The sequence below is a fragment of the Neolamprologus multifasciatus genome, chromosome 17, assembly GCF_963576455.1.
Source record: "Neolamprologus multifasciatus chromosome 17, fNeoMul1.2, whole genome shotgun sequence".
Lineage (NCBI taxonomy): Eukaryota > Metazoa > Chordata > Actinopteri > Cichliformes > Cichlidae > Neolamprologus > Neolamprologus multifasciatus.
The window spans coordinates 12,868,798-12,884,536 of NC_140455.1; the positions used below are offsets into that span (position 1 = coordinate 12,868,798).

A 15,739-nucleotide genomic window follows, 5' to 3' on the forward strand; every position below is an offset into this window, starting at 1 on the left:
TAGACGCAAGATTGCTTTTAGAGGGGAGCTAAATGCAAGAGACACAGGGAAAAACTTGGAGCCACTCAGTCATCTTACCGTAGGGGAGCTTTTCCCAAAATGAAGAGTGCTGCAGCTCACTTTAAAAACCAAAAAATAAATCCCAATACTTTGTATTGGATACATCTTGGATATAGCAAAGCATTAAGTAGCTTCAGTTCAGAGAGTAAAGAATCTCATGAAAACAGCTACTTAACAACAAGAACAACCAGAATCTAAAATAAAAACATCTTGCATGAAAATCAACCCTCTTTGTTGTCCTTTTAGAGATGCACAAAACACACACAAAACAGAAGCCAAAATCTAAAAATAGAAAAAACAAAACATGACGTGCCTAGGGCAGGGGTGTGTGTGCCTGTGACACACACGCAGACCCGATACAAAGAATACCTTATGTTTGATTTCCAACATGCTATTATTAAGATATAAATAGATTATACCTCAACAAGAGAGGGTGCAGCAATGTCATCAGAAAGTAGCTATTAAGTTATTACACTAAATACTTTCAAATATTTTAAGCTTTTATTAGAGTCACAGTATCATCTGTACTTGGTGATGTTATTAACTTGTTATTAGCAAAATGAACAAAGTGCAAAATATACTTTTCAGTTTATGAAAAATAAAACAGAAACGTTTGAGCTAAAATATACTTAACTACAGCAATGGAGTAAAAGTGCAGTTCCTTCACTTTACAAATATTAATGTGATACTCAAAGTGAGACTGCTGCCACACCTGCTGCTGGAGTAGTTTTACACCTCTGTCTGATTAATTTCACTGAACAGATTGGTTACCTGGTTTATCAACATCTCAGATTAGCAGGAACAACAAAAGTACAAGTGAGCCATGAATCTAGTGATATTACATCTGCATTATAATTTGCAGATCACAGTGGCTCTATAAAGGCAAAATGTTTGCATGATGTATTCATCCATAGAAACAATGGTGTCGCATCACAACAACAAGAATAGCAGTGCATTTAATCATGAGGGGGGAAAAGCATCATGATAAATTAAGAGTATAATTGAAACTTGATTTCACACTGTCTCTGTAAGTTATAGAAATAGGATGTGTGTTTGCATATAAGCTTTGACTGTTTGTAGCTCCAGTGAAAAACTTGCATTGATTATGGGTTTACACTAACTACAGTGGGACAGACAAGCATCCATGGCTAGTGCCATTATAGCTAAACTTTGTTTGCTGTACTAAGCCTTTAGAAAATAGTAGTGAGGAACAAATACATCTGTATGTTAAACTGTACATAAATGTACATTAAATCTTCAAAAGGTGTTGAGGGATTTCTAAAATAATGCTGTGCAATATTTCATTTAGTGTGATGTAGAAAAGATCTCACCATGACTATTCATTCCTTACTCTACAAGTTTTTACAACTATGACAAGTAATCATGGACTCATATTAATTTAGTGAATAAAGAAATGCAAAACACGGAAAATAAAAAAAATAAAATTTACATAGCAAAAGAGAAAATGAAGGCTCAGTGACGCATTATAAGAAATTGTACTCATTCATTTATGAATGAGCACAATTTACCAGGGTGTGGTAAAGTGCGCTAGCAGAATGATTTGACAAAAGAGGAGATGAATGTCTGAATGTTCATGCTGTAAAAATGTAAACACACCCAATCCTGAGATCATCTGTTCAGTATAAAAAGTGTAGGAGTGCTCCTGAGATTTAGTATCGCAGTCCAAGGAAACTAATCTGCAGAATTGACCTGTTCATCACAATGAAGCTAACTGCTCTAATTGTCCTTTGGGCACTCTCCAGCACAGGTAACTGCTCTTTTTCTTATCATTCAGGATTTAATTTAAACATTTAAAGTCTAAATTTTACAATAAAAGAAAAAGAAAACCTTAAAGTTTATTTTATATAGATATTAAATGTCATTTTCCAAGAACATCCAAACAGTTTACAAGATTAGGTAACTACATGAGCATCACACCACAAACATAACTAAGTTTCCTCTCAAAGCATTATCAGTAGGGATGCACCGATACCGATACTGGTATCGGGTATCGGGGCCGATACTGTAAAATATGTGTGTACTCATACTCATAAAAGTTAACCGATACCATGAACCGATACCAACTTATCTCATTAATCAGAGGGTGGCTTGTCATTTCTGTTGTAGTTTTTTAGATTGGCCACTAGGGGGACATCCCGCGCTAAACAGGCACAGGGTTAGGCGAGTGAGACTGGCGGCTCCAGATAAAAAAGAGAAACTGGAGGCTGCTGTAGCTAGGCTAAACAAAATGTCAGCAGTGTGGACCGGAACAGCCAACTTTAACTCAGGTTTTGGAAAAGCGATGAAAAATGTCAAGAGAAAATCCACGGGCAGTTAAAATAACAGAGGCTCTGACTCATTTTATCGCTCTGGATGACCAGCCAATGCCGGCTGTGGAAAACATAGGATTGCATCGTCTTCTCAGCATACTCGAGCTGCGATATGAAATTCCCAACCGCCCATACATCAGAGAGATAATGGTGCCAAAACTTTCTGAAGAGGTAAAGACAAGCAGTGTGTGCGCGATGTCAGGCCTCGGTTTAACGGCACAGTGGACTGATGATCCACGGGCAGATGAGGAGTTTATTCGTCAATGCCAAATACTTTCGTTATTTTGTTTGTTTGTAATTTAAAAATTTATTTTATTATCAAACCTAATTTGTATTTATTTTATTCCAAACAAAAGTGTTTATTTATTATTCTGAAAGCTCGAGACAGTGCCAATAGTTTAGCGATATTTTGTTAAATTACAATGTGGAGACTCTGCAATAATTTAACAGAAGTGCTTATTTTTCACTTGAAATTTTTTTGTGGTCATTTTTATTAAGATTTAATTTTTTATTGGCAGAGAATAAAATAAAACCTGTCTTCCAATTCATTGCATTTGTGTGTGTGTGTGTGTGTGTGTGTGTGTGTGTGTGTGTGTGGTAGAAGTATCGGTTTTTGTACTCTGTATCGGCAAGTACTCAGATTCAAGTATCAGTATCGTATCGGTTTGAAAAAATTGGTATCGTTGCATCCCTAATTATCAGGAAACCAAATATCTGTCAGCATATGTGTAGAGAAAATAGATCAATGAGCATGATACACCCAATTAAAGAGCAAACAAGCAAACAAAAAAAAAACAAACCAAAAAAACCCAAGAGGCTCTGACAAAGATATGCCATACATTTTGTTTTAGTTTATAAATTCTGTTTCTGAATCTGTTTGGCAAACTGATGTGGAAATCTTTTACTTTCGCCAAATCATTTCACTGAGTGGATAAGTTCTACTTCATGCTGAGCAAAACTGGGAAGTGCACATTTCTTTCAGTGTGGACATCTTGATGGATGGCTTAACACTTTGTTCAGTTTGTGATGTGGATGTCACAACCTGTTATCACGTGAACTGTTTGTGATTGGGAAAACAGGTTTAACCCAGAGATAACTGGGAGTTAAAATCCACCTTAATATTTCATATTGCTGATCGCATCTAGTGGTCAGATTCTTTTCTCACACTAGGTGGTGCTATACATGCCATAAAAATGATAACATTTTAAATATAGTTTTACAAACTGTTAAATGTTGGAAGGTTTTTAGAGCAGGCCTCCATGGTGTAAATTATCCTTAATAGATTAACCTTAAATTAACTTTAATGTAGTGTTTCATGTCGACTTTATTAAAAATATTTATACACATGTTAAAGAGATTAACTGCATTTCATCAATCTGTGTAACAGTGTAAAGAAATCAAAGAGCTAAAGATTCTTTAATTATGCTAGTATGCTGGGGTATTTTAAAACCTTTCATTTTTCATTATAACTTCAATCCTTTTATTGTTTCTCTCCTGATTGCAGCTGGAGCCCTTCAGTGTCAAAGCTGCACAGATAAGTTGTGTTCAAGCACAGCACTACTTCCATGTTCTTCAGACACCATGTGTGTCACAGCTACTATTTTAGGTAATCTTCTCTTCATATTATGTGATAAACTTCAGTAAATTTCAATGACTTTGAAATTATGTGTACTTTCCATCAACATTCATAAAATACACTTTGAATTTGCAGCTACTTCATCTGGAATTACGGCAACACAAATCTACAAGGCATGTGCATCTTCCTCCCTGTGTCCAGCTACGGGCTCTCAGACATTTTCAGTTGACCTGGGTGTTCAAAGTGCTCTTGCATCTGCCACGTGCTGCAACACAGATAACTGCAACTCAGCAACTCTGGCTGGTAAGTACAAATCTATAAGTGTTTTATTAAAGACACAATAAGAAACAATATTCTGATATTTGCTGAAATGTTCTCAGTTCTGAAATGAAATGATGCTCTTTTCTTTTACAGCTCCTGCTCCTCAGTCAAGTAATGGCCGACTATGTAACGTTTGTTCCACCCCTCTGTGCGACACTCCATTACAGTGTCAGGGAGTGGAGGACCAATGCTTTCAATCAATGAGTGAGTCTTCATCATGTATACTTTAACAAAGATCATCTTTAAATTGGCTTTTATACCTAAAATAAATTCAAAAACACATTTTTTTATACATTTTTTGGTTAGAGTTCACATGTCAACATGAAAGATTCTGAACATCAAATTAACCTCATGCATTATCAGTGTTGCGCACAACAGTTAGAGAGCACAAAAAAGGCTAACTGTAAAACTGCTGTCTGAGTTTCAAGTTTTATTGTCATGTACATATAAACAGTGTAGCCACATTTACCCGTAGTGAAATTCTTTGGCTCGTGCTCCTCAGCTTTATATGAACATATATAAGTCTGCAGTTATATTTAAAAAGAAAATAACCACAACAACAGCAATGATTATAATAATGATAATAATAAAGATAACAAAAAACTAAAAACTAAAGTATTAATATTAAGAGAATTTGAGACAGTTGTTCAGAATTTACAGTTTCGTATTTAGAGTTGTGCAAAAAGTATGCAGTGAGGATATAAAGTGGCAGTGTGTAAAGTCTAGTAATTGTAGGGAGTGTGTAATGGTCAGAATCAGAATCAGAATCTTTATTGTCATTGTCACAGGTACAATGAAATTAAAAATGGTTCCCAATCAATGCATCACCCCTAACAATATCAAAATATAAATAAAACAATAAAATTCAATAATAAAATAAATAGAATACTTAAAGTACTAATAAGAGGTATCAACAAACATTCACATACATTCCCACATACATGCTTCAGTCAGCGCATAGATTAAAACAAGAGTGGTGTGATGGACATTTTTTTGTAGCAGTATTCAGATGTGTTATTGCAGTTGGATAAAAGCTGTTTGAGTCTATTAGTCCTTACACTGATTGCTCTGTACCGTCTGCCTGAGGGCAACAGTTCAAACAGGGAGTGGCCAGGATGTGAGGTATCTTTTATGATGTTTTGGGCTTTTTTAAGACAGCGGGTGTAGATCTTCCAGTGTGGGGAGAGGGCAGCCAGTGTTCTTTTGGGCGGTGTTAATGGTCCCTTGGAGTGCTTTCCTCTGAGCCACTGTGCAGCTAGTGTATCAGATGCATATGCAATAGGTTCGAACACTCTCAATGGTGGCTCTGTAGAAGGACACCAGCAATCTCTGTATGATGTTATTCCTCCTGAGAATTCTCAGGAAGTACAGTTTCTGTTGGGCCTTTCTCAGCAGCTCGGAGGTGTTCATGCTCCAGGAAAGGTTCTCCTCTATGTTGACTCCCAGGAAGCGGAAGCTTGCCACCCTTTCTACACAGTCCCCATTAAGAAATAGTGGTTGGGTCTCTGCCTTTTTCCTTCTGAAGTATATTATGAGTTCTTTGGTTTTTGAAGTGTTGAGGAGGAGGTTATTGGCCGTACACCATGACGACAGCTGGTGTAAGAATGTCAGCAGTTCAAAAGCCTGATGGCTTGTGGGTAAAAACTATCCCTGTGTCTGCTAGTGCGGTTCTGAATGCTCCTGAACCATCTGCCGGACAGCAGGAGTGTGAAAAGGCTGGGGTGCTTGGGATCAGAGTATCCGCTTCCTCATGCAGGGCTATCTATTTAGATCCTACAAAGCATGCAGCTCAGTCCTGGTGATGCGCTGTGCTGATCTCCCCACCCTCAGCAGAGCTTTGCGGTCGGGAGTGTTACATCTGCCATACCAGGTGGTGATGCAGCTGGTCAGAATACTTTCAATGGTGCATCAGTAGAAGTTGGTAAGTATTCTGGAGTTCATGCCAAATCTTCTCAGGCGCCGGAGGAAGAAGAGCCGCTGTCTTGCTGCTTTTGTGATCACACCAACATGGTGTGACCAACTCAGATCCTTGCAAATGTAGATGCCTAGGAATCTGAAGAAGCTGACTCTCTCCACCTCTGCTCCTTCGATGTGAATGGGCGTGTGCCTTCTTCTCTGTAGTCTCCTGTAATCCACAATGAGCTCCTTGGTTTTGCTGACGTTAAGCAGGAGGTTGTTGTCATGGCACCATGATGTCAGGGCTCTCACCCCTGCCCTGTATGCTTTCTCATCTCCATCAGAAATGCAGCCAATGATGGTAGAGTCTGCAAATTTGATGATGGTGTTGGAGCTGTGTGTTGGTGAACAGGGTGTAAGCAGGGGGCTAAGCACGCATCCCTGGGAGGCACCTGTGCTGAGTGTGAGTGTGAATTAGGTGATGCTGCTGATCCGAACCACCTGAGGTCTGTCTGTCAGGAAGTCCAGGATCCAGCTGCACAGGGAGGAGCTGATGTTCAGATCACGGAGTTTCACGATGAGTCTGGATGGTATGATGGTGTTGAAGGCAGAGCTATAGTCTATGAACAGCATCCGCACATATGTGTTTTTCTGGTCCAAGTGCGAGAGGGCAGTGTGGAATGCAATTGCTATTGTGTCGTCTGTAGATCTGTTTGGCCTGTAGGCAAACTGGAGGGGATCGAGTGAAGCAGGGAGTAAAGGTGTGATGTGAGCTTTAACTATGCGCTCAAAACACTCACGTATTGGATGTGAGTGCTACTGGGTGATAGTTATTTAGGCAGCTCACATTAGTTTTCCTTGGGACAGGGATGATGGTGGTCCTCTTAAAACATTTTGGGACAACAGACTGGAGCAGGGAAAGAGCAGGGAAAGGTAAATGTGTGTCTGAACTGGTAAATATGACTTGGTGGAAAAATTAAATTGGGGGCTTTATTAAAGTAGAAGACAACAATAAATGTATCAGTTTTTTTTTTTACCATTTACCATGACTTATGACTTAGCAAAAGGCAATAAACCAACATAATAATGAATATTACTGGTGTAAGATTCTTATTTTATCATATGTTATCCTATCCCTATAATCGAACTGTGTGAATCATTATACTGCTGTAAGCCACACCCTACTCCATATTATAGAGAGTATAATTAGTATTTAGTTTTAATTTGCATTATACCTCTGGATTAAGAAATTGTGAAAATCATTAGATTTATTAGATATGTCTATATTATCCTGTACTGTTGATTTACTGTGAATGAGTTACACTGTTTCATTTCATGTCATACTGCTGAGTTAAGAAGAGAATATTGTGTGCAGAGGGCCTTGTTTTCTGATAGTTGAGGAGACAGACCACATTCCACAGAAGTTCTACCCCCAGCTTTCTCTATGTCAGAAAGACAGGGAGCCAAGGTCATAACACAGGCTCACTGAGAGTTAGAGGGTATGTAAGTTTAGGCTTTTTACGACTAGGTGGGGGTCAACAGAGGCTATAAAAGCTTTGGGTAACGCTCCACCATTTTGAGATTTGCTGTGCCCCTCTGCATGCATGTCTCCCCATCCGGATGGTTTGTGCTCATAAAGTGTTGAATTGTATGGAATAAAAGATTGTTGATTGAGCATTTATACACCGAGTATTGTCCTTCCTTCAGCCCAAAGAATAAAAGAATTGGGAGGATTTAACACCTGATATCAGCAAACTCATTTTTAAGATGTCTTAACTAATGCTTTAAATATGATATGTCATGACAATAAACATTTTTCATCTGCAGTGACCGACGGCACCAACACTTTCCCAGCTAACGGATGTGCATCTACAAACCTGTGTGCAGCTGCCTCAAGCTTGAAATCTCTACCTTTCATGCAGAGTGTTGGTAACATAACAACAGGACCAATCTGTAATTCACCCTTGACCACTGCTGCACCAACCACAACCACAGCCAACCCAACCACAACAGCTGCTCCAACCACAACAACAACTTCTGCTCCAACCACTACAACTGCAGCTCCAACCACAACAACTGCTGCTCCAACCACAACAACTGCTGCTCCAACCACAACCACAGCTGCTCCAACCACAACAACAGCTGCTCCAACCACAACTGCTGCTCCAACCACAACAACTGCTGCTCCAACCACAACAACAGTTGCTCAAACAACAACCACAGCTGCTCCAACCACAACAACAGCTGCTCCAACCACAACAACTGCTGCTCCAACCACAACAACAGTTGCTCCAACCACTGTCCTTTGGGCACTCTCCAGCACAGGTAACTGCTCTTTTTCTTGTCATTCAGGATTTAATTTAAACATTTAAAGTCTAAATTTTACAATAAAAGAAAAAGAAAACCTTAAAGTTTATTTTATATAGATATTAAATGTCATTTTCCAAGAACATCCAAACAGTTTACAAGATTAGGTAACTACATGAGCATCACACCACAAACATAACTAAGTTTCCTCTCAAAGCATTATCAGTAGGGATGCACCGATACCGATACTGGTATCGGGTATCGGGGCCGATACTGTAAAATATGTGTGTACTCATACTCATAAAAGTTAACCGATACCATGAACCGATACCAACTTATTTCATTAATCAGAGGGTGGCTTGTCATCTCTGTTGTAGATTTTTAGATTGGCCACTAGGGGGACATCCTGCGCTAAACAGGCACAGGGTTAGGCGAGTGAGACTGGCGGCTCCAGATAAAAAAGAGAAACTGGAGGCTGCTGTAGCTAGGCTAAACAAAATGTCAGCAGTGTGGACCGGAACAGCCAACTTTAACTCAGGTTTTGGAAAAGCGATGAAAAATGTCAAGAGAAAATCCACGGGCAGTTAAAATAACAGAGGCTCTGACTCATTTTATCGCTCTGGATGACCAGCCAATGCCGGCTGTGGAAAACATAGGATTGCATCGTCTTCTCAGCATACTTGAGCTGCAATATGAAATTCCCAACCGCCCATACATCAGAGAGATAATGGTGCCAAAACTTTCTGAAGAGGTAAAGACAAGCAGTGTGTGCGCGATGTCAGGCCTCGGTTTAACGGCACAGTGGACTGATGATCCACGGGCAGATGAGGAGTTTATTCGTCAATGCCAAATACTTTCGTTATTTTGTTTGTTTGTAATTTAAAAGTTTATTTTATTCTCAAACCTAATTTGCATTTATTTTATTCCAAACAAAAGTGTTTATTTATTATTCTGAAAGCTCGAGACAGTGCCAATAGTTTAGCGATATTTTGTTAAATTGCAATGTGGAGACTCTGCAATAATTTAACAGAAGTGCTTATTTTTCACTTGAAATTTTTTTGTGGTCATTTATATTAAGATTTAATTTTTTATCGGCAGAGAATAAAATAAAACCTGTCTTCCAATTCATTGCATTTGTGTGTGTGTGTGTGTGTGTGTGTGGTAGAAGTATCGGTTTTTGTACTCTGTATCGGCAAGTACTCAGATCCAAGTATCGGTATCGTATCGGTTTGAAAAAATTGGTATCGTTGCATCCCTAATTATCAGGAAACCAAATATCTGTCAGCATATGTGTAGAGAAAATAGATCAATGAGCGTGATACACCCAATTAAAGAGCAAACAAGCAAACAAAAAAAAAAAAAAAAAAAAAACCCAAGAGGCTCTGAAAAAGATATGCCATACATTTTGTTTTAGTTTATAAATTCTGTTTTTGAATCTGTTTGGCAAAGTGATGTGGAAATCTTTTACTTTCACCAAATCATTTCACTGAGTGGATAAGTTCTACTTCATGCTGAGCAAAACTGGGAAGTGCACATTTCTTTCAGTGTGGACATCTTGATGGATGGCTTAACACTTTGTTCAGTTTGTGATGTGGATGTCACAACCTGTTATCACGTGAACTGTTTGTGATTGGGAAAACAGGTTTAACCCAGAGATAACTGGGAGTTTAAGTCCACCTTAATATTTCATATTGCTGATCGCATCTAGTGGTCAGATTCTTTTCTCACACTAGGTGGTGCTACACATGCCATAAAAATGATAACATTTTAAATATAGTTTTACAAACTGTTAAATGTTGGAAGGTTTTTAGAGCAGGCCTCCATGGTGTAAATTATCCTTAATAGATTAACCTTAAATTAACTTTAATGTAGTGTTTCATGTCGACTTTATTAAAAATATTTATACACATGTTAAAGAGATTAACTGCATTTCATCAATCTGTGTAACAGTGTAAAGAAATCAAAGAGCTAAAGATTCTTTAATTATGCTAGTATGCTGGGGTATTTTAAAACCTTTCATTTTTCATTATAACTTCAATCCTTTTATTGTTTCTCTCCTGATTGCAGCTGGAGCCCTTCAGTGTCAAAGCTGCACAGATAAGTTGTGTTCAAGCACAGCACTACTTCCATGTTCTTCAGACACCATGTGTGTCACAGCTACTATTTTAGGTAATCTTCTCTTCATATTATGTGATAAACTTCAGTAAATTTCAATGACTTTGAAATTATGTGTACTTTCCATCAACATTCATAAAATACACTTTGAATTTGCAGCTACTTCATCTGGAATTACGGCAACACAAATCTACAAGGCATGTGCATCTTCCTCCCTGTGTCCAGCTACGGGCTCTCAGACATTTTCAGTTGACCTGGGTGTTCAAAGTGCTCTTGCATCTGCCACGTGCTGCAACACAGATAACTGCAACTCAGCAACTCTGGCTGGTAAGTACAAATCTATAAGTGTTTTATTAAAGACACAATAAGAAACAATATTCTGATATTTGCTGAAATGTTCTCAGTTCTGAAATGAAATGATGCTCTTTTCTTTTACAGCTCCTGCTCCTCAGTCAAGTAATGGCCGACTATGTAACGTTTGTTCCACCCCTCTGTGCGACACTCCATTACAGTGTCAGGGAGTGGAGGACCAATGCTTTCAATCAATGAGTGAGTCTTCATCATGTATACTTTAACAAAGATCATCTTTAAATTGGCTTTTATACCTAAAATAAATTCAAAAACATATTTTTTTATACATTTTTTGGTTAGAGTTCACATGTCAACATGAAAGATTCTGAACATCAAATTAACCTCATGCATTATCAGTGTTGCGCACAACAGTTAGAGAGCACAAAAAAGGCTAACTGTAAAACTGCTGTCTGAGTTTCAAGTTTTATTGTCATGTACATATAAACAGTGTAGCCACATTTACCCGTAGTGAAATTCTTTGGCTCGTGCTCCTCAGCTTTATATGAACATATATAAGTCTGCAGTTATATTTAAAAAGAAAATAACCACAACAACAGCAATGATTATAATAATGATAATAATAAAGATAACAAATAACAAAAAACTAAAGTATTAATATTAAGAGAATTTGAGACAGTTGTTCAGAATTTACAGTTTCGTATTTAGAGTTGTGCAAAAAGTATGCAGTGAGGATATAAAGTGGCAGTGTGTAAAGTCTAGTAATTGTAGGGAGTGTGTAATGGTCAGAATCAGAATCAGAATCTTTATTGTCATTGTCACAGGTACAATGAAATTAAAAATGGTTCCCAATCAATGCATCACCCCTAACAATATCAAAATATAAATAAAACAATAAAATTCAATAATAAAATAAATAGAATACTTAAAGTACTAATAAGAGGTATCAACAAACATTCACATACATTCCCACATACATGCTTCAGTCAGCGCATAGATTAAAACAAGAGTGGTGTGATGGACATTTTTTTGTAGCAGTATTCAGATGTGTTATTGCAGTTGGATAAAAGCTGTTTGAGTCTATTAGTCCTTACACTGATTGCTCTGTACCGTCTGCCTGAGGGCAACAGTTCAAACAGGGAGTGGCCAGGATGTGAGGTATCTTTTATGATGTTTTGGGCTTTTTTAAGACAGCGGGTGTAGATCTTCCAGTGTGGGGAGAGGGCAGCCAGTGATCTTTTGGGCGGTGTTAATGGTCCCTTGGAGTGCTTTCCTCTGAGCCACTGTGCAGCTAGTGTATCAGATGCATATGCAATAGGTTCGAACACTCTCAATGGTGGCTCTGTAGAAGGACACCAGCAATCTCTGTATGATGTTATTCCTCCTGAGAATTCTCAGGAAGTACAGTTTCTGTTGGGCCTTTCACAGCAGCTCGGAGGTGTTCATGCTCCAGGAAAGGTTCTCCTCTATGTTGACTCCCAGGAAGCGGAAGCTTGCCACCCTTTCTACACAGTCCCCATTAACAAATAGTGGTTGGGTCTCTGTCTTTTTCCTTCTGAAGTATATTATGAGTTCTTTGGTTTTTGAAGTGTTGAGGAGGAGGTTATTGGCCGTACACCATGACGACAGCTGGTGTAAGAATGTCAGCAGTTCAAAAGCCTGATGGCTTGTGGGTAAAAACTATCCCTGTGTCTGCTAGTGCGGTTCTGAATGCTCCTGAACCATCTGCCGGACAGCAGGAGTGTGAAAAGGCTGGGGTGCTTGGGATCAGAGTATCCGCTTCCTCATGCAGGGCTATCTATTTAGATCCTACAAAGCATGCAGCTCAGTCCTGGTGATGCGCTGTGCTGATCTCCCCACCCTCAGCAGAGCTTTGCGGTCGGGAGTGTTACATCTGCCATACCAGGTGGTGATGCAGCTGGTCAGAATACTTTCAATGGTGCATCAGTAGAAGTTGGTAAGTATTCTGGAGTTCATGCCAAATCTTCTCAGGCGCCGGAGGAAGAAGAGCCGCTGTCTTGCTGCTTTTGTGATCACACCAACATGGTGTGACCAACTCAGATCCTTGCAAATGTAGATGCCTAGGAATCTGAAGAAGCTGACTCTCTCCACCTCTGCTCCTTCGATGTGAATGGGCGTGTGCCTTCTTCTCTGTAGTCTCCTGTAATCCACAATGAGCTCCTTGGTTTTGCTGACGTTAAGCAGGAGGTTGTTGTCATGGCACCATGATGTCAGGGCTCTCACCCCTGCCCTGTATGCTTTCTCATCTCCATCAGAAATGCAGCCAATGATGGTAGAGTCTGCAAATTTGATGATGGTGTTGGAGCTGTGTGTTGGTGAACAGGGTGTAAGCAGGGGGCTAAGCACGCATCCCTGGGAGGCACCTGTGCTGAGTGTGAGTGTGGATTAGGTGATGCTGCTGATCCGAACCACCTGAGGTCTGTCTGTCAGGAAGTCCAGGATCCAGCTGCACAGGGAGGAGCTGATGTTCAGATCACGGAGTTTCACGATGAGTCTGGAGGGTATGATGGTGTTGAAGGCAGAGCTATAGTCTATGAACAGCATCCGCACATATGTGTTTTTCTGGTCCAAGTGCGAGAGGGCAGTGTGGAATGCAATTGCTATTGTGTCGTCTGTAGATCTGTTTGGCCTGTAGGCAAACTGGAGGGGATCGAGTGAAGCAGGGAGTAAAGGTGTGATGTGAGCTTTAACTATGCGCTCAAAACACTCACGTATTGGATGTGAGTGCTACTGGGTGATAGTTATTTAGGCAGCTCACATTAGTTTTCCTTGGGACAGGGATGATGGTGGTCCTCTTAAAACATTTTGGGACAACAGACTGGAGCAGGGAAAGAGCAGGGAAAGGTAAATGTGTCTGAACTGGTAAATATGACTTGGTGGAAAAATTAAATTGGGGGCTTTATTAAAGTAGAAGACAACAATAAATGTATCAGTTTTTTTTTTTACCATTTACCATGACTTATGACTTAGCAAAAGGCACTAAACCAACATAATAATGAATATTACTGGTGTAAGATTCTTATTTTATCATATGTTATCCTATCCCTATAATCGAACTGTGTGAATCATTATACTGCTGTAAGCCACACCCTACTCCATATTATAGAGAGTATAATTAGTATTTAGTTTTAATTTGCATTATACCTCTGGATTAAGAAATTGTGAAAATCATTAGATTTATTAGATATGTCTATATTATCCTGTACTGTTGATTTACTGTGAATGAGTTACACTGTTTCATTTCATGTCATACTGCTGAGTTAAGAAGAGAATATTGTGTGCAGAGGGCCTTGTTTTCTGATAGTTGAGGAGACAGACCACATTCCACAGAAGTTCTACCCCCAGCTTTCTCTATGTCAGAAAGACAGGGAGCCAAGGTCATAACACAGGCTCACTGAGAGTTAGAGGGTATGTAAGTTTAGGCTTTTTACGACTAGGTGGGGGTCAACAGAGGCTATAAAAGCTTTGGGTAACGCTCCACCATTTTGAGATTTGCTGTGCCCCTCTGCATGCATGTCTCCCCATCCGGATGGTTTGTGCTCATAAAGTGTTGAATTGTATGGAATAAAAGATTGTTGATTGAGCATTTATACACCGAGTATTGTCCTTCCTTCAGCCCAAAGAATAAAAGAATTGGGAGGATTTAACACCTGATATCAGCAAACTCATTTTTAAGATGTCTTAACTAATGCTTTAAATATGATATGTCATGACAATAAACATTTTTCATCTGCAGTGACCGACGGCACCAACACTTTCCCAGCTAACGGATGTGCATCTACAAACCTGTGTGCAGCTGCCTCAAGCTTGAAATCTCTACCTTTCATGCAGAGTGTTGGTAACATAACAACAGGACCAATCTGTAATTCACCCTTGACCACTGCTGCACCAACCACAACCACAGCCAACCCAACCACAACAGCTGCTCCAACCACAACAACAACTTCTGCTCCAACCACTACAACTGCAGCTCCAACCACAACAACTGCTGCTCCAACCACTACAACTGCTGCTCCAACCACAACAACTGCTGCTCCAACCACAACAACTGCTGCTCCAACCACAACCACAGCTGCTCCAACCACAACAACTGCTGCTCCAACCACAACAACAGTTGCTCAAACAACAACCACAGCTGCTCCAACCACAACAACAGCTGCTCCAACCACAACAACTGCTGCTCCAACCACAACAACAGTTGCTCCAACCACTGTCCTTTGGGCACTCTCCAGCACAGGTAACTGCTCTTTTTCTTGTCATTCAGGATTTAATTTAAACATTTAAAGTCTAAATTTTACAATAAAAGAAAAAGAAAACCTTAAAGTTTATTTTATATAGATATTAAATGTCATTTTCCAAGAACATCCAAACAGTTTACAAGATTAGGTAACTACATGAGCATCACACCACAAACATAACTAAGTTTCCTCTCAAAGCATTATCAGTAGGGATGCACCGATACCGATACTGGTATTGGGTATCGGGGCCGATACTGTAAAATATGTGTGTACTCATACTCATAAAAGTTAACCGATACCATGAACCGATACCAACTTATTTCATTAATCAGAGGGTGGCTTGTCATCTCTGTTGTAGATTTTTAGATTGGCCACTAGGGGGACATCCTGCGCTAAACAGGCACAGGGTTAGGCGAGTGAGACTGGCGGCTCCAGATAAAAAAGAGAAACTGGAGGCTGCTGTAGCTAGGCTAAACAAAATGTCAGCAGTGTGGACCGGAACAGCCAACTTTAACTCAGGTTTTGGAAAAGCGATGAAAAATGTCAAGAGAAAATCCACGGGCAGT

General features: G+C 39.5%; 3 long non-coding RNA genes across 3 annotated transcripts in view; 2 read left to right on the forward strand and 1 right to left on the reverse strand.

Moving 5' to 3' along the window:
• The window catches only part of LOC146499035 (uncharacterized), a 96,853-nt gene that overhangs the window by 57,684 nt on the left and 23,430 nt on the right, over window positions 1-15,739 (reverse strand). The window lies entirely within an intron of this gene.
• On the forward strand, window positions 2,752-8,508 carry LOC146499040 (uncharacterized). Its single transcript, XR_014870388.1, has 4 exons — window positions 2,752-3,996; window positions 4,102-4,269; window positions 4,381-4,491; window positions 8,011-8,508. It is a non-coding gene; the product is annotated as an uncharacterized LOC146499040 (long non-coding RNA).
• Window positions 10,160-15,167, forward strand: LOC146499041 (uncharacterized). The gene is made up of 4 exons (XR_014870314.1): window positions 10,160-10,659; window positions 10,765-10,932; window positions 11,044-11,154; window positions 14,672-15,167. It is a non-coding gene; the product is annotated as an uncharacterized LOC146499041 (long non-coding RNA).